The sequence below is a fragment of the Pseudochaenichthys georgianus genome, chromosome 20, assembly GCF_902827115.2.
Source record: "Pseudochaenichthys georgianus chromosome 20, fPseGeo1.2, whole genome shotgun sequence".
In the NCBI taxonomy this organism is placed as follows: Eukaryota; Metazoa; Chordata; class Actinopteri; order Perciformes; family Channichthyidae; genus Pseudochaenichthys; species Pseudochaenichthys georgianus.
This window is the reverse complement of record NC_047522.1, coordinates 8,501,675-8,520,992: the sequence shown is the minus strand read 5'-3', so window position 1 is coordinate 8,520,992 and position 19,318 is coordinate 8,501,675. Positions and strand designations below refer to the sequence as shown.

The 19,318-nt window shown below is 41.7% G+C and overlaps 1 long non-coding RNA gene across 1 annotated transcript in view; it reads left to right on the top strand.

Moving 5' to 3' along the window:
- Positions 1 to 18,917, top strand: part of LOC139435905 (uncharacterized) — a 54,655-nt gene extending 35,738 nt beyond the window's left edge. The window contains exons 3-4 of the long non-coding RNA XR_011645117.1: positions 18,579 to 18,635; positions 18,855 to 18,917. This is a non-coding gene — a long non-coding RNA (uncharacterized lncRNA). The remainder of the gene's footprint in view (positions 1 to 18,578; positions 18,636 to 18,854) is intronic.
- The last annotated feature ends 401 nt before the right edge of the window (positions 18,918 to 19,318 follow it).

The window sequence follows — 19,318 nt, the reverse complement described above, 5'->3', positions numbered from 1 at the left end:
CATTGGGATCACTGGTGTTGCACTCTCCTGGTTCTCCTCCTACCTTACCAACAGACAACAGTTTGTCCAGCTGGGGAACCACGGGTGACCACTGGGTGTCCCCCAGGGGTCAGTATTGGGTCCACTCCTATTCATCATTTACCTCCTCCCACTAGGCACAATCCTCCGTCACCATGGCATCCTATTTCACTGCTATGCTGACGACACGCAAGTCTATATCTCAACCAAACCCAACACCGCCCTCCCGCCCACCTCCCTCACCACCTGCCTCCAGGATATCAGGAGCTGGATGATCAGGAACTTCCTGAAGCTAAATGGTAGTAAAACTGAGGCCCTGCTCATCGGCTCAAAAAACACCCTCTCCAAAATCCTAACCACCCCACCCCCAAGCATCATGATCGACGGCTTCCCTGTATCCTTCACCAGCCAAGTCAAAAGCCTTGGCGTCATCCTGGACAGCACCCTTTCGTTTGCACCCCACATAAAAAACATCACCCGGACTGCCTTCTTCCATATCCGCAACATTTCCAGACTCCGCCCATCCCTTTCACAATCCAGCACCAAAATCCTGGTTAATGCATTTGTCACATCCCGGATTGACCACTGTAATGCTATCCTCTCTGGCCTACCCACAAAACTACTCCACAGACTCCAAATCATTCAAAACTCGGCTGCCCGGATCATTACCTGTACCAAATCGTCTGACCACATCACCCCCATCCTCATCCAACTTCACTGGCTCCCTGTTCAGCACCGGATTGACTACAAAAACCTTCTGCTTACATACAAAGCCCTCAACAACCTCACCCCCACCTATCTCTCAAACCTCCTCCAGGAATACACCCCCTCCCGCTCCCTGCGCTCATCCTCAGCCAGACTCCTGACTGTCCCCACCTCCCGCCTTAGCACCATGGGAGCCAGGGCTTTTAGCTGCACCGCACCCAGGCTCTGGAACTCTCTGCCTCCACACATCAAACAGTCTGACTCCATCACGACATTCAAATCCCACCTCAAAACCCACCTGTTTAAACTGGCCTACTCACTGTTTTAGCTGTTTTAACTTTTAAATGCACTGTAAGACGACCTTGGGTGTCCTGAAAAGCGCCTCGAAATAACATTTATTATTATTATTATTATTATCTTCGTTTTATTATTTAAATTAGAGCAAAACATATTTTGAGACAATATCTCTCCAAAACAAGGAGCCACATGATCAGCAAAAAAAAAAAAAGGTTCTTAGGAGGTGGAGTTCCATATAAGGAGAATTACAAATACCCAAAACATTTGAATAGACAGGACAAAGAAAAATAATATTAGCACCATTACTATATATATATCTATAGATATATATATATATCTATATCTATATCTATATATATATAGATATATATTAGGGCTGTCAAGTTAAAAAAAAAATGAACGCCACTAATTATTTTAACGCGATTAACGCATGTGTATTTTTTTTCCTCGGCCGCCCTGTAGTTTCAGAACGCATCGAGTTTAAAATACCATCTACAAACTGATGCTGACAGCCCCGCTCCTGCCGCCCGCTTGTGGCAGACCACACTTCCACGCTCACCGGCTGGCTATTGGGAGGACCGGGAGGGTGTGTGTATGTGTGGCCCGAGCGAGCGAGAGAGTGACCTTACGTGCATTGTTGTTGTTAGCATCTGGTGCTAGCTATCTGCGCTAACGGATATAAGGAGCTGTTTAAATGAAAACAGAGGAGCGACATTTCGCCACAACTGCGCCGAGCACTTGACTTTATGCAGGCAGCCAGACAGTGGGACATATAACGAACAGTCAGCACACTCACCACGGATATTGCAACATGATTGCAGCGTCCAGGCAGCTCCCGTTCGAGCATATGCCTTGAGTTGCACATAGCTCCAACGATCACACACACACACACACACACACACACACACACACACACACACACACACCATTTGTATTGTATGAGAGGTTCCAGGTTGAATTGAGGCGAATATTTGTAATGTTCAGAGGTTGTTGTGTTTAATATTCATGGGAATATTTGTCATTGTTCAAATGATAATAAACATTAGCATAAAGCATATTTGTCCACTCATATGTTGATAAGAGTATTACAAACTTGAAAAATATTCCTCTAAGGTACATTTAGAACAGATAAAAAATGTGCGATTAATTTGCGATTAACTATGGACAATAATGCGATTAAATATTTTAATCGACTGACCTGCGTTGTAGGCAGTGTTAATTTCATCAGCTATTTTTTTATTTAGTTTTAGTCTTAGTCCTGTGTTAAATTTCCTTTTTAGTTGTAGTCATATTTAGTCACCTTCATCCTGTTTTTATTTAGACAAGTTTTAGTCGACTAAAAGTCTGAGCATTTTAGTCTTATTTTAGTCAAAGAAAACTAATTATTTTAGTCTACTTTTTGTCAATGAAAACTGTTGAGTCTTTTTTAGTCATCAGATTATATAGAACATTTCAGTCAAACTGGTCTAGCCAAAACCAATAATTTGTCATTTTAGTATATAAATAAATAAGATTATCTTGTCCTTATTTGATGAAAAACACAGGTTGAATGATTAAGAAAGCAGCTTTGCAGAGAGTATCTGGTCAGGTTTGTGGTGTTTTTACCAGCTGTGTTATGGCCACATTGCTTCCCTTCTGATAAAACAATGCATTCGCTTTTTTTCTCCGCCTCATTGTAGCGAAAAATATCACATCGTTTCTTTCTCCCAAGCAGTGGTGGCTTTAGACTTTTTCGTTGTCAGTCATTTTGACGGACAGGATCGTAACATTTCCGTCATAATCCATTATTATCCGTCGAGTGCACAATTTATCACTCACTCGCGCTGACGGGGGGGGTATTCGGTTAACGCGACCACTGCTCCTAAGCCCTGTTGTTGCCATTTTATTTTACGTTAAATAAGGTTAGTTAGACCATGAGTTAGACCCGAGTCTTCCTGACATTTCATATTGTGCCGCTGCCCGGTGTAATTCAAATGTACCGCCGCGCGCAGCACATAAACAGCTGCTGCTCTGCCGCAGCACCGGAAGTGGAACTGCTGGGAGAAAAACTAACTATCAGAGATTTAACGTTATCTTTGATAATATTTCGTCTCCTCATTTTTCGTCAACGAAAATAAAGAGATTTTGTCATAGTTTTTATTTAGTAAACTACATTTTCGTCTCGTCACTTTTCGTCAACGATATTGCATGATGATTTCTTTACAGTTATTGTTTACTGCCGTCGGTGCCGTCTCGTCATCGTCTCGTTTTCGTCATGGAAAAAAAGGTCGTTGACGAACATATTTCGTCATAGTTTTAGTCAACGAAATTAACACTAGTTGTAGGATTCCCTCAGTTGTCTGAGGTTTCTTCTTATTTGGTTGATAATCCAGTTTTGGAATTATGTTTGCATAAGCATTTCCGCCAGGCGGGCGTCCTGCCGTCATTTTACGCCTTTATTCAGCTGGGAACGCCCTGAACTCGAGCCGAGGGCCTCAAAACTAAAACATAATTGGACAAGGACATCCCTCTGTTGTGTTCCTGTGACGGAACAAAGTGTACTGCCGGCGAGCCTTGACGTTGGCTCTCAGCATGAGCCTGTTGCTATTGTCTATTGTGTGTGTGTGTGTGTGTGCATTCGTAAAGAGATGGTATCGATAAGGGATGGCTCAATTCAAAATTAAAGTCACGTGACGTCACCCCCAACCCCCGTTCTCGGGGTGGACGCCCTCTCAGCCCTGGTCTGGCGGAAACACTGGATTGCATACACGATTTTGCAGTTGGACAAAGTCTATTTTTGGTGCTTTAAGACCAGGGTACATACTGTATATTTGAATCAATTGTTTATAAACCATAGTGTGAAGTACCAGTGGAGGTGTGTGGCGCAGTGGATAGAGCCTTGGTGTTGGGATCAGGGGGTCACAGGTTAAAATCCCACTGCAGTCAGCATGTCGTTGTGTCCCTGGGCAAGACACTTCACCCCAAATTGCTCCTGTGGGGATTGTCCACAGTATTGAGTATGTAAGTCGCTTTGAATAAAAGCGTCCAACAAGTCACATGTAATGTAAGTACCAGTGCTAGAGTTGTGTTGGCTTGCTCCAGCAGATGGTGGTATTAGCCTACTGATGCTATGAGCACATCAGCCTGTGGCTTCGGTTTTTTCTGTAATTTAACTCCTTTACACTGAAGCAGTTTGGTTCTAATAAATGTCTAGCACCCAGAGACTATATTTTAAATGGAAGTTTAAGCACACACTTTGTTTCAAAAAGCACTAATCGTCGCTTGTCTCGGTGTGTATTTATGAATGTTGAAAGTTTCACATTCTGAACACAAGTTTGACTATTAATGATTATCAGTGTGGATTTTGATGTGAAAGCGTGTAAGGAGAATGCATATGTGTATATGCCAGAGTGTATGTGTTAAAGCTCTTTAATCTCCCCCAGTGGAATCAAACCGGTCACAATGAGGTCTTTGTAATGAGTGCAGAGCCAGCAGGTGATAGAAAGTAAGTACAGTGTTCAGACTTATCTGCATGTATGTGTGTTTATGATTTTGCACAATGTGGATGACCTTTCCCCTCTGTGGGAATAAAGGTTTTCTGATTCTGAATCTGAAATGCTTGGGGTAGATGGTTTGCATGCATAGATATTTGATTATGGATAAACAACAAAAAGGGCAATATAAGCAACTCAGGTCGCAGTTTCTTTTCAAGCCTGAGTTGCTCCATCATCACGTACAAATATGGATTCTGAGCAGAGCCCAGTCTCCTCAGCCAAGTCGACAAAGCAGCATCTGTGCTGCGCTGGAACAGGCCAGTGGGGCACCGTCAGTCGCTGTCATTACAACAGCCGTTTACATGACGCTATGCCCTGAAAAGAGCAGCTGCACTCACACTGGCAATGATGCAGATGAGGATTCTGTGTGAGCAATTAAATGTGTCATATTCCTGCTTACATGTATGACTTAATTCTAAAGAACATCATGTGGACATCGCAAGTTGTTTTATCCATACTTTTTTGCTCTGTTTATTTGCTCTCACCCGTATTTGCTGTGTGGCTGTTAAGTGTTTGTGTACACTAAGTGCTGGGGGTTTTAAGAGAGGAGAGCGTGGTCATAACAATATGTGTACGTACGTAGCACGTTTGCATCACTGTGTTCCTGCATTCGGATGCATGTGCATCCCTGTGCATACGTTTTCCTATTTTGTTTGACTTGGCCGTCATCGCCTCCTGCTGTTCGCCTGTTTGTGTTACCCTCCACTGAGGCTGAGACTTGGACCTGAAGCGCAGCAGGAATGACTAAGAAGGACATGACACATTCTCTGAAGTGAGTTTCTTGGCGCTGTCCGGCTCTGGCTGGGGGCCTATGGGCACGGATAAACCATGTTTGTACTAGCCTTCATCACCAGAAAGTGATATTTGTTGGGCTATACATCTAAAGTGTATTAAATAAAAATTCAAGAGAAAAAGCTGAACTCTTGCCAAGTTGGCCCTATGAAGGATTAGTGGGAATATTAGGTGGAAGGGAAGGTGTATCTCAGTAAATGAGCACACAAACATTCAAATATAGAAAAATAAACCTTCGTCATAAGTATTTTTTTGTGTCACATTCAAAGACAAAAATATCTCACAAAACCTCTTTGAAAACTCAGTTCGCGGTTTTAACTGACTTTTTGTATGTTGTCATTGGAGTATAGACTTTTACTCGGGGCTTATAAATTGATGAGGGTGATGGTCATCTTGCAAGACAATAATCTTGATATATTTAAAGCCAATAAACATCAGAAACTCATATTTTTTGGGTTTCACAAACATTAGTTGCCAAAATCAAATGCAATCCTTTATAGAGTGCATCACTGGTCACGGGTGGTCCTTGATGCATGGCATTCTTCACTTTTCCTTCTGTATAATTGCCCCTTCCAAAAAAATTACTTTCAGTCCGCTGCAACATTTTACGAGGTCTACCTGAAAACCTTTCATAAACACAACATCAGGTAGATTTAGCTTACATTTGAATTTACACAGTGCTGTCAGGTATCAATCAATCAATGTTTATTTATATAGCCCAATATCACAAATGTTACATTTGTCTCAGTGGTCTTCACAGTGTGTACAGAATATCAGTATGACAATACGACACCCTCTGTCCTTAGACCCTCACATCGTACAAGGAAAAACTTCCAAAGAAAACCCAGTTTAAAGGGAAAAATGGGAGAAACCTCAGGGAGAGCAACAGAGGAGGGATCCCTCTCCCAGGACGGACAGACGTGCAATAGATGCCGTGTGTAAATTGAAAAGATAATACATTTGCAACATAGGTAGTCCAAATGTTTGGAAATGCATGTGTGTATAATAGGAAGATGAATCCACGAGGATATCCATCCAGGACCTATGATCCAGGACCACAGCCACGACTCAAGATCCAGCGCTCGCGATCCAGGACACAGGACCGCAGGATCATCCATGACTCCGGATCCCAGCGTATATAGACACCAAAAAGAAAGACATTTGGGGAAGCTGGGTTAATCGGAACATGAGTGTACACGGGTATAGACAGAGAGAAGGAAGAAGTAAGATGTCCCCCGACAAACTAAGCCTATATCAGCAAAACTAGGGGCTGAATCTAATCAGCCCTAACTATAAGCTTTATCAAAAAGGAAGGTCTTAAGCGCACTCTTAAAAACGGATAGGGTGTCTGCCGCCCGAACACAAACTGGAAGCTGATTCCACAAATGTGGAGCTTGATAAGAAAAGGCTCTGGCTCCCATTGTACTTTTAAAGATTCTAGGAACAACCAACAACCCTGCATTCTTGGAACGCAATGCCCTAGTAGGACAGTAGGGTATAATGAGTTCTTTAAGGTAAGATGGCGCCTGCCCATTAAGGGCTTTGTAGGCGAGAAGAAGAATTTTAAATTCTATCCTGTGTTCTATAGGGAGCCAGTGTAAGGCAGCCAGAACAGGAGTAATGTGGTCCCTTTTCCTAACTCTGGTTAGTACACGAGCCGCAGCATTTTGAATCAGCTGAAGCGACTTGATTGACTTCTTAGTACTCCCTGATAATAAAGAGTTACAATAATCCAGCCTAGAAGTAACAAATGCATGGACTAGTTTCTCTGCATCGTTTTGAGGCAAGATATGCCTGATTTTTGCAATGTTACGTAGATGGAAGTAGGCGGTCCTTGAAATTGATTTTATGTGGGCGTTGAAGGATAAATCCTGATCAAATATAACACCAAGATTCCTTACAGTCTCACTGGAGGCCAAATTAATGCCATCCATAGTTAGTATGTCTTTAGATAATTTGTTTCGTAGATTCTTCGGGCCAAGTACAATAACTTCAGTTTTGGTCGTGTTTAACATCAAAAAGTTTAAGGTCATCCACGTTTTTAAGTCCTTAAGGCAGTCTTGAATTTTATTTAGATGATTAATTTCATCAGGCTTGATTGATAAATATAGTTGAGTATCATCCGCATAACAATGAACCGGTATACCTGTTTGTATTCACCACAAAAACCCCATCTGGAGAAGGCTGACCGTAGAAGAAGCTTGAGCTATGTTTTGTGGTCAATGCTAGCAGAGGTATGGTTCTTAAAATCACAAACCCTCTCATCAAGCCACAGTTATGGATTCCATCTGTATCACATTACTAACTCCTAGCTGCTCTGTGATTAAGGTGTTCCTGCTCTGTGTATGTTTCTCAGTCTTAACATCAAATAGCGGTGCAAACTCTGCTGTGTTAAAAAAAAAAAAGAACAAAACAGCAACCCCTCCATAGGAGCCCCCTCTGAGATGGATATCACACTGACATGAATGCTAACAGAAAGCAGGATCACTATCACAACTGGCTACTGTGGGGCCCAGTGGCTCAAATCCTGACATACTGTAAGGCTGATAACCAGTGGAGTTTAGAGGTTCATTCAATATCTTTGCTCTTGAAAAAGCTAAAAGATAGTGTCCTTGCGTCTCAGATAAAACGAGGGCTAGTAAAAGCTTGTTGTGGAAGCACATAGTCTATCAATTTTAGAAGGCCTACTGTAAAGGACCTATAAACAGTAAAATAACTATTTATGAAAATAGAAAGATATAATTAGCGAATACCATGGTTTTTGTTTTCCCCCATCGCAGACAAAGCTATAATAAACCTTGAAGGTTTACCGACCCAGCAACAATTGGCAGCTAAAAATGATAGCAAATAGCATAAAATGAAGGACAATCCCAAATATATTCCAAAGAAAAACCCCACAGCATTGATTAGAACAGATAATGTCTCATCTACTGCTATGTTCCGGGAAAACCCACGGATGTAATTCAGTGCCATTCCTCAGCCAAATATGCCTGCGACTGCCAACATTGTTTATTTAGCTTTAATCATCTACTGTCTCGTATTAAAGACAGTTAGTTTTTTAACTTCCTTTGTGTCCCTTTCTGAAATTAAAAACCTCACAACTCCCAAACCCCCTCTACTTTTCCATTCCCATGACAGTCAACCGAGCCAAAAAGCCAGCTCACTATTTATTATCCCCTTTATGAACCGGAGTGCAAGTCTTGTCTGTATAAATACAGGTGAAATGAGAGATCTGCCTGAAGGACGTGGGTGTAGGTTGGATTTAACAGGACATGCCATAGTTACTGTCACTTTAACTTTAATCCTTATTCCAGAGGATTTGGCATGGATCTAATATTTCAAACACTGCCTGGTGAATGTTGTTAATATAAGCACTACATCTCAATTAACAACAAGAAGGCATATCATGTGGCTCCCAAGGAGATTTATATTCTATTGCAGCCAGGCTCAGGGAATGGAGAAGGAGTATTAGGGAGGATTTAATACAGAGTCTAAACACACTGTACGCGTTACAGCTCATTAAACAGTCACCAGCTCCACACACAGCACCTGTAGTGTTTCTTCACTGTTGTATCAGTGTGTACTGGCGGTGATAACAACTTCACAGGCAAGCAAAAGTGGAGAAAAAAAAGTCCCTCTTGCAAACATTAGTTGGTTTGATTTGCACACTTATTAGACTCTAACAGTGAGTTTGGTTTCTTTAAAAATCTATTGCAAATAATCCCTCAAACTGAATTAGGAAGGATGGCTCTGCCTTTAATCCTGGTTAAGACTTGTCTTTGAAGGATTTCAGTGCATTGTATGTATCGGTAACAGCGAATTCTGGCCTTATTCTGAAAGCATATTGAATATGTCAGAACCTGTATTGGGTTGCACTACAGCTACACTTAAATATATTAGTGAAGTGTTTGTAATCTAATGTCATACTAGTTATTTACAAAATTATGTTGCAGCATTAAAATTAAACTCCGAGTGACTCGAGTAATGTGTAAATCAGCTGTAAGGAAGCATCTGCGATAATTATAAAAAGTCACCAACATAAAAAGTATAATTTTAAGTTAATTATGTCTGTCATTAAAAGCATAAATGATTCAATTTGAGTTTGTTGCATTTAGTTGGTCCATTTCACTATGTAACAGTTGCTCCTAAAACGTACTTGGTCAATTTAAGAAAATATTCTTTACTTAAGAATGAATTGACCATTTTTTTTTAAATCTGTTTAGTGATGCATACATCTCTACAAAGTTAACACATTCAGTCTTACCCTACGAACAGCTGGTGGGACTGACTCATTATGAGCAATGAGTTTTTAACCCTTCCCATGTCCTTGTCTGAGATAAATGAGCATTCAGACCTACACTGACCCTTGACCTCACAGCAAGGTAGTGCCTTTTTATTCTTTTCAGACAGCAAGCGTTCACATGAAGTAGGGAACCAAACACGTATGGAGCCTACAGTACATTGTTCTCAGGGTAACCCGCTGCTGTCAATCCATTCCTCCTCCTCCTCCTCCTCCTCCTAACTGTGCCTCTGCCATCCTCCAGTCCCTCTGTGAGGGCCTGACAAACTGCTGGTTCTCTGAGCCAGAGGCCACCACCCTGACAGCACGCAACCCAAGCATGACTTCAAAGGACTTTGCATTTCACCGTGGGGTATTTTTCATCCAACTTAATTAGTTTAGTAATTTTCTACGCACTGTGAATCTAGAACATGTAAATGGTTTCACAATAATAATGAAACAAATATTAAAGTATTAAATCTGCTGTTTTGATTTACAGAATATGATTTTTCAGGGCAAATATTGCCACAGGAATTAAATGTTCAGACAAAAGCAGCAGACTGAATACATTCAATTATTTAATCAAAGAAGGTTTTCTGTTTAAGTCTTTTGGCATTGTCTAAGGTAATTGCCAAATATGTATATATAAGTTTAATTAAAATACTTTGGATAGATCTCAAAACCCATCCAACCCAAACCTCTAAGGGTCATCTTAAAACCTTTGTGTAACATTTAACTAAATATAATGATCCCAGCCATTTTAATTATTGCAAAACAAATTGTTGCATAATTTATTAACACTCAATTATGTAAACTGAGTTTGTTTAAGCACTCCTACCTCTGAATGTTTTCCAGCGCCCCATGGAAAATGTGTTAGGTTGCCACTTATGCAATCATTTATTATGCAAGGTATTTAATTAGTCATTCAGTCAGCTCACTGAAAGTAATAAAGGCGAGGCAATGTGCTATGTTTGTGTCATGTAAAGAAATACTTGACTAAAACAGGCTTAATTTCCTAAACGCATATCCAGTTCATTTATGTATATAATCCATCAAGTTGTCATGTGATTTAGAGATCCCCATAAATACACAAAATGCTCTGCACTGTAGTGGATTAACTGAAACTCACTTTGGTGCACTGTGTATGTCTTTTAGTAAGAAACTAAAATACTGTATCGACTAGGGGTATTCCGCATTTGACCGATTATCGGTATCGGACTTTTTTTTATCAAATTGCCGATAAAACTTTGGCTCTGATGCGGCCGTTTCTCTGGCTGCAGTCACCACTCTGTGTACACGAGCAATGTCCCGCCCACAGCGCTATCTGATAGGCTATTACGGAGCGTCCACACTACAGCTTCAAAAATAGCTTGGAGCTGGGCGTGTCTGGAGCTTGGGGATTTTATTCAAGCAACACGGCCAACAACCAATCACATGAATCTCCCGCCCCCGACATACAAAGCAAAAAACCCCGGGGATTGTATATATATATATATATATATATATATATATATATATATATAAACTCCCCAAACAGGCGAAAACCTACCAGTTTCACCCACTGTCTCTGCCACCTCCCTCCATGCCTGGTTCCTCCGGTTTGTATCCCGGTAGGTGAAGAGGGTCTGGTCATACAAAACTGGGTGATTTGCTACGGCGATAGTTAGTTTCTCCTCCGACTTTTTTTGAAATATAGAAATGAACGGCGGGATATCTCTCCCAGCTTAGACGCGGTTTGATTGGCTACGGCTTCAGCTGTCAGATTTTGGGAAACGGGATTTGATTGGCTGGCGCTGGCTACTCCGGCGTCTCCGGCGTCAGAAGTTGAACATTGTTCAACTTCTGTCGCCGGAGACGCCTGAGACGGACCGCTCTGCTACCCACAATTCAGTTCGGCGAAAAAGCGAGGCTACGTGACGTCACCCCATTGAAAGTGAATGGGCAGATTGGAGCTGTCGACACTGTAGTGTAGACGGGCCGTTACTGAAGATTTTCCGGGCAGGAGCCAGCCAGAGAGGCGGGACCTTCTCAGATTACAGGCAGGTGCGAAAGAACGCAGACACAGACTGAAGCAAGCAGCAGCGCTGAGCGGCAGAGCCATACATGTGTTAAACCGAAGTTCAATAAACATCCCTATCCCCTATGCTGAAGTTGCAAAAACACCACGATCTTATGATCCAATTCTATCAGTTTCCCAGTTACAGAGGGATGCGGGAAGTCAGTCAGAGTTGGGGGTGCGTGCAGCGTCTCGCAGCGGAGTAACTGTGGTGGGGGGAGGGAGGGGCTGCGAGTGGAGCCTCGCAGTTTTTCAGGTTGATATGTGAAGCTCATTAGCTAGCCAACATGTATCTAGCAAATGTTTAGCAAAATATTAGAAGTGAGGCTACTAGACTAACGTTAGGTCTACTGTAATAGCCTCACTTTTAATAGTTTGCAAAACATTAGCACTAGTGTTTTGCAGTTGCTAGCAGCTTTTTGGGATTTTATACTAGATAGACAGATATAATAAATTAAGCATTATTGTTAGTTAAGCATGTCAGCCTGCAGCCCCACTTCTTGTCTCTCTCTAACTCATTGCAGATGACTGCACTAAAGAAAAGGGCACAGAGAGGAAACCAGTCGTAAGATGTTTAAAAGTTCATTAAACATAATATATGCTTAAATGCATTTCAAAGAAGTTGTGTTGGAGTTTGTGTTATTCTACATTTTGACACCAAGATTTTTTTTGTTACTGCAAATGTATATCGGTTCCAAATATCGGTTATCGGTCTCCTTGATTACTAATAATCGGTATCGGCCTTGAAAAAGCCATATCGGTCGATCCCTAGTATCGACATCAGATCATAGCTGCTTTGATTTCGAGCTGACTACAGCTGACATCCAGGGAGGGGGGGGGGGGCAATATTTGATACTCAAAAGACACATCCTCCACTCCTCTCATTTCTATTTGTTGACAAAAAAAAGTATTTTATTGGCTTAGTAGAGTTTAAAAACGTGTTTGACTTGTACTGAGACTGAGAAGTAAAGTTGAACAATAGTCCAATGGAGTATAATTTAGGTGAATTTTTGTCAGTTGCCTGTGCCTCTTCTGACATTTATTGAAGGTATATGTGTCTTTATGGCCTAATGTGTGATTGTAAACACACATGTACTGACTGTTTGCATGTGAGTGATCCTAATTGTCTCTCCTGCTTTTGTCTGTCCAGCGTGTTTGCTTTGCTCTGACATATGGTGCCACGGCCATTTATCGACACTTTAACTAGACACACAGGCTGTTCGGAATGTGTGTGGGAGAGGACAGCCCTGAGCTAACAGACTCTTCTTCCAAAGTCATCTCTGTTTACCTGCTATTGTTCACAGCTTCTGTGTGTAGATGAAGAGAAAGGAATGATCTATGTCTGTAGTGACAACAAGTGTTTGGGTTGCAGTGGCGCCAATACGTTTCTTTATCCCGTGGAATCAGCTGAAGCCCCGAGGCGCTGACTCTACAGCAGTGTTTATTTGTGGAAACTTTGACCAAATGCTAAACTCCAAATCAAAGGAGGCTGTCTATGTAGTGAATTTCATGTGATTATTCATTGTCATGCTCATAGTCAAAGCTTTAAGGAAATTATACATGCAAATACGATATTTTTCTTGTTAAAAAACATCCAGTAAGCCAAGATTTCCATGGGAAGACACGGGCATCGTTTCTTAATGAAGTCCAAGTTGCCCCCTAGCCGTCTCCTTCTCCTTTTATCCCTCCCCTTCCTCTTCCCTGTGCTGCATCTGATATTGTTGATGTTGTTTTTCTTTCTTTCTTCCTGAAAAATGAATAGTGGCTCTGTCAGGTTGGGGAGTGCGGGGTTCTGGGTTGTCTCCTTCCTGTTGCCTGTCTTATCTCGTGCACAGATCCTGGCCTGGTCTGCCTCCGTGTCAGACCTCTGTTCGCTCACCCCCTCTGAGGAGATAGACAGTGGGGGTTCAGGGGGTTTCTTTTAAAGCACCCCTCTATTTAATTTTCCATGAGAGTTGAGAGCAAAAGCAGGAAGTTTCAACCAGCTCCTTCCTCACCAAGACCATACTGAGACACTAGCTGTAAAAGTTTGGTTTTAAATGGAAAGAGGTAAGATACTAGATAGAGAGGGAATGATGGGGGGGGGGTTGGTGTGTAGGGGCTTTTACTTGAGGCCTCAACATGAGGTCCTCATTTGTTCCCGGGGCCATTACTGTGACAGACTGTTTACCATCATCGACAGATTAGGTTTACTTAGGGATTTATGTTATTCCTTTAGCTGAAACGAATAAACACTGCGGACTATTTTCCACAACCATGCTGCTATAAATTAATAATGCCTGCCGGGGCCACAGGGCTTACTTTAAGCATGCTGAAAATGTGTGATCTTCTACACTCAAATATGCTCTAATTCTTTCCCAGAGATGTGGAATGAAAAGTAGAGCAGCTCTAATCTGTGCTGCTACCATTGCTGGACTTTCCTTTACCCACTTTATTTTCACTTCAGATAACTCAACACCCCAATAAGAAGTGGTACTTCACTCATGAGAAGTCCATTGCCACTGGGTGGTGCAATATGAAAGGGAAGTTAAACATATAATTCAATAACCTTAAATATATTGTCTTATTTCTATGTCTGCAAAACTAGAGAATACATTTCCTCAAAATGAAAGCCTTTATTTGAATCCCCACTATTTAATCAGTGACATCTCATTGTCAGGTTTAAAAATTATTATGATAAAGTAATCAAAACTTGAGAATACATGTATTTACAATTGGTGAATTAGTCAAACCTATCATTTAAAAGTGGAATTGCGACTTCCGGTTGAGCGGCCATGCTGGTAGCAGACTAACTCAACAGCTCCCCCCCAATTAATATCTAAAGCCCCTGTAACTTGGCTTTTACGTGTTTTCAGTTTATTCAAATCATAGTGGGGGACCATAAGATGCCTAAAGGCCAGCTGAAAAAACCAAACCACGATAAAGTTCCCGGTAAGCATGCCGTGAACAACAAGCTCCTCACCGAAGAGAGCGGAGCTAGCGAGAGAGCTAGCTCTAGCCAGCGAGACACCGAAGGGCAACGTGAGACACCGAAGGGCAACGTGAGTAAGGAAACATGGCGAACCTGGACTTGATTCTTAGAGAATTGAGAGAGTTTCGACAAGAAAACGGCGAGCGGCTGCGGGACATCAGGGAAGACATAAATAAGACAAACAATAGAATTGATGAAGCTGAAGAGAGAATTGCAGAAGCGGAAGAGAGATTAGAAAGCGTGGAGGGCGTGGTGTCGGAGTTGCTGAAGCTACAGACACACATGGAAGCCAGGCTAACGGACCAGGAGGGCCGATCCAGAAGAGAAAATATTAGGATACACGGTGTCTGTGAAGGGGCTGAAGAAAACTCACCTTCAGTGATTTCCTTTGTTGAGACGTTACTGAAAGAGAATCTGGAGCTTCCGCCCTCCTCGGACCTGAAGATAGAAAGAGCCCACCGGGCTTTGGGGACCAAACCGCCCGCAGACGCGCCGCCGAGATCGATAGTGGTCAAATTTGCGAGCCACCGAACCAAGGAGGAGATAATTAAAACGGCATGGCAGAAACGGGGTTTTGTCTACCAAGAGAGAAAAGTTAACCTGGATCATGACTACTCCCCAGAGGTGCTAAAAAAACGCAAAGAATATGTGGAGGCAAAACGGGTGCTGCGGGAGGAAAAAATACGATTTCAGACCCCATTCCCAGGCCAAGCTGAGAGTCTTTTTCCAAGACGGGACCCGAATCTATGGCTCGGCGGAGGAGGCAAACAAGGATATGGTGGCAAAGGGTTTGCGGGTAAAGGTGTTCAAGCCCCCGGAGACGTGGGTGGAGAGGATCAAGCGGCAGAGCTGGAGCACAGTTTCCCGGGGGAGAGAGACGGAGACACCCGCTTCGCGCACAGGATTCAAGGAGAAGCTGGAGATTTTTAGGAGATCTGAAAGACTTTAATCGAACATTAGGCACAGATTGTGAGTTATATTACCTCACGGAATGGCATGGGGACTGAATGTCATATTGGTGAGTTTAAATGCAAGTCGTTTTTCAATATTTCCTAAAATAACGGACTTGCTAAATACGAAGGAATCGGCCAGCATATTTTTTCTTTATCTCTCCTCTTATACTCTGTTTTCGAGAGTGGCATTTAAGTTGTTTTGTTAAGCTTGTAATATTGGGGGGTGTAACTGCAATGCATTGCCGCTTACATCCACATACAGAGGGCCCTCTACCCCTAGTGGGAGAGGAAGTTTATCCCTCTGGGCCGTCGAAACACCACGGCCCCAACAGGGTCACAGATAGGACCCCAGTTCAGGGAGTCAGCTTTGTGTTATTGTTTTCAATGTTGTGTTCTATGTACCAAAGTGTGTGTTCAGTTAAGGGATTTGTTATGTGTGTGTGTAGCAATAGGGGTAGGGTAACCTTTGAGATGTCAGAAGTATTGCAACAATGCCAGGTCTGATTAAAGTAGTATCATACAATGTTAATGTATGATATGTGTATGTGGATGTAAGCGGCAATGCATTGCAGTTACACCCCCCAATATTACGTGCATGTTAGACCCAATTCCAACTAAACTGTTGAAGGAAGTTTTTCCATTAATTAGCACTTCTTTATTAAATATTATGAATATGTCTTTATTATCAGGCTATGTTCCACAATCATTCAAAGTAGCAGTGATAAAACCGCTTCTTAAAAAGCACAACCTCGATCCAGAGGTTTTAGCCAACGATAGACCTATTTCTAATCTTCCGTTCCTCTCAAAAATTCTTGAGAAAGCGGTCGCAAAACAGTTGTGTGATTACTTAAAAAACAATGATTTATTTGAAGATTTTCAGTCTGGCTTTAGAACACATCATAGCACAGAGACAGCTCTGGTTAAAGTCACAAATGATATTCTAATAGCCTCAGACAAGGGACTTGTCTCTATTCTTGTTTTGCTCGATCTCAGTGCTGCATTTGATACTATCGACCATGATATCCTATTGCAAAGACTAGAGCACTTAGTTGGCATACAGGGAACTGCTTTAGGCTGGTTTAGGTCCTATCTATCTGAACGCTCTCAGTTTGTACGTTTTAACGATAAATCTTCCACGCAAACCAAAGTTAGCCATGGAGTGCCACAGGGCTCAGTGCTCGGACCTATTTTGTTCACATTATATATGCTTCCGTTAGGCAATATTATAAGGAATCATTCTGTAAACTTTCATTGTTATGCGGATGATACTCAACTATATTTATCAATCAAGCCTGATGAAATTAATCATCTAAATAAAATTCAAGACTGCCTTAAGGACTTAAAAACGTGGATGACCTTAAACTTTTTGATGTTAAACACGACCAAAACTGAAGTTATTGTACTTGGCCCGAAGAATCTACGAAATAAATTATCTAAAGATATACTAACTATGGATGGCATTAATTTGGCCTCCAGTGAGACTGTAAGGAATCTTGGTGTTATATTTGATCAGGATTTATCCTTTAACGCCCACATAAAATCAATTTCAAGGACCGCCTACTTCCATCTACGTAACATTGCAAAAATCAGGCATATCTTGCCTCAAAACGATGCAGAGAAACTAGTCCATGCATTTGTTACTTCTAGGCTGGATTATTGTAACTCTTTATTATCAGGGAGTACCAAGAAGTCAGTCAAGTCGCTTCAGCTGATTCAAAATGCTGCAGCTCGTGTACTAACCAGAGTTAGGAAAAGGGACCACATTACTCCTGTTCTGGCTGCCTTACACTGGCTCCCTATAGAACACAGGATAGAATTTAAAATTCTTCTTCTCGCCTACAAAGCCCTTAATGGGCAGGCGCCATCTTACCTTAAAGAACTCATTATACCCTACTGTCCTACTAGTGCATAGAGAGGCGAAGTCACGCCCATCTACTTCCGGCCCATGGGACCCCGGAAGCGAAAAATTAACATTGAATTCAATGGAGAGAGAACACGTGTCTTTTGATCCCGTTTGAATTGTGCCACGAACTACACATATGATGTTTGTCAATCTTAAACAATAAGTTCCATGTCAAAAAAGTCACATTTTGTCGTAAAACTGTTGAAATATAAGACTATGAAAAATACGCGACTACAAAGACTACAAATCCCAAATCCCATTCTGGCTCGCGTAAGTGATGTCACAGGCGATAATGCTCCAAGTGGTTGCGACTCGTAATTAAAGCGAAGAAGAAGAAGATCTCATAACTGATTTATTCCCTCCAATAAATAAGAGATTGCTAAAAATAAATTCAAATTTTATTACATGAAGTAAACTAAAGCAAACAGATATTGTTCTAAACTGTATTAAAGTAAACAGGTATTATCTTGAACTGTATTGAAGTGAACATGTATTATTTGGGACTGTTTTAAAGTAATCCTATATATATAAACCTTCTTACATACACTTTCCCAGACACCCTGACACACACACACACACACACACACACACACACACACACACACACACACACACACACACACACACACACACACTACCACACACATCAACACACACACACACTACACTCCCTGACCAAGATATCAACACACACACACACACACACACACACACACACACACACACACACACACACACACACACACACACACACACACGTACACTTTCCCAGACACCCTGACACACACAATACACTCCCTGACCAAGATAACACACACACACACACTTCATCTTACCAAACACACACACATGTCCTTTTCAAGGTTCTTTTTGGGGCCAATATAATCTCAAGTACTGATAGCTTTGCATGACATTCTTCTGGACGTGTTTCATTGTGATGACAGTGAGTCAATCTGTTTGTTGGAAAGACAGTAGTTGAGTGATTACTGAGAGAAAATTATTAGAAGAGATAATTATTCAAAGTGTTGTTACTGACCTTTTTCTCTTGTATTTCCTTTCCCTCACCTGTAGCTGCTGAGACCCTGAGGAACATGCACACTGACCTGCTCTGGCAACCTGATTTCCACTGTACGTAATAGTATTTGGTTACGGTATATTATTTATATACATCAAAGGCACAATGCACCCCCAGAGACACACATGTATTGAGTGTGATATTGTGCATAGGTCAAGTGAAATCATCTTTACACACTAGGAAACTGTAGGAGCGGCAACTTGTTTTGAAATTGAATTTTTAATATCCGATAATGAAATTGATCTGTTTTCTTTATTCTTCTCTCTTCCCAGCTCCATCCATCACCGTGCTCTGTTCCTGCAGGTCCTGCTTGCTAATCAATGCTTTATTTTTTTACACAATTACAAATAAAGTCAATGTATTGTATGACATGAAGTTGTGCTTCATTCGGAGTCAATAATAAATTCATTCTGCCTTCAACTGCACAATGACTGTGGACTGCACCGACATCCATGTAGCTGCCCCCCAGTAAGATGAACCAAGCAAAGAGGTTCATGCCCAAGGACATCCAGCTGGCGCGCCGCATCCGCGGAGAGAGGGCTTAGACTGACTTGAGACCAGCATACCCAAATACAACGGCTCTTTTAAGAGCCACCTACAGTTTCAAAGAGTTGCAATCCTACGTTATTATAATGATTAAACTGGTTCATGTGTCACTTAGTTTACTGAACCGTGATGAATGAAAGAAATGAGTGAGGTCGTGGTTTACTGAAGTTACAAAGACATTAATATATGA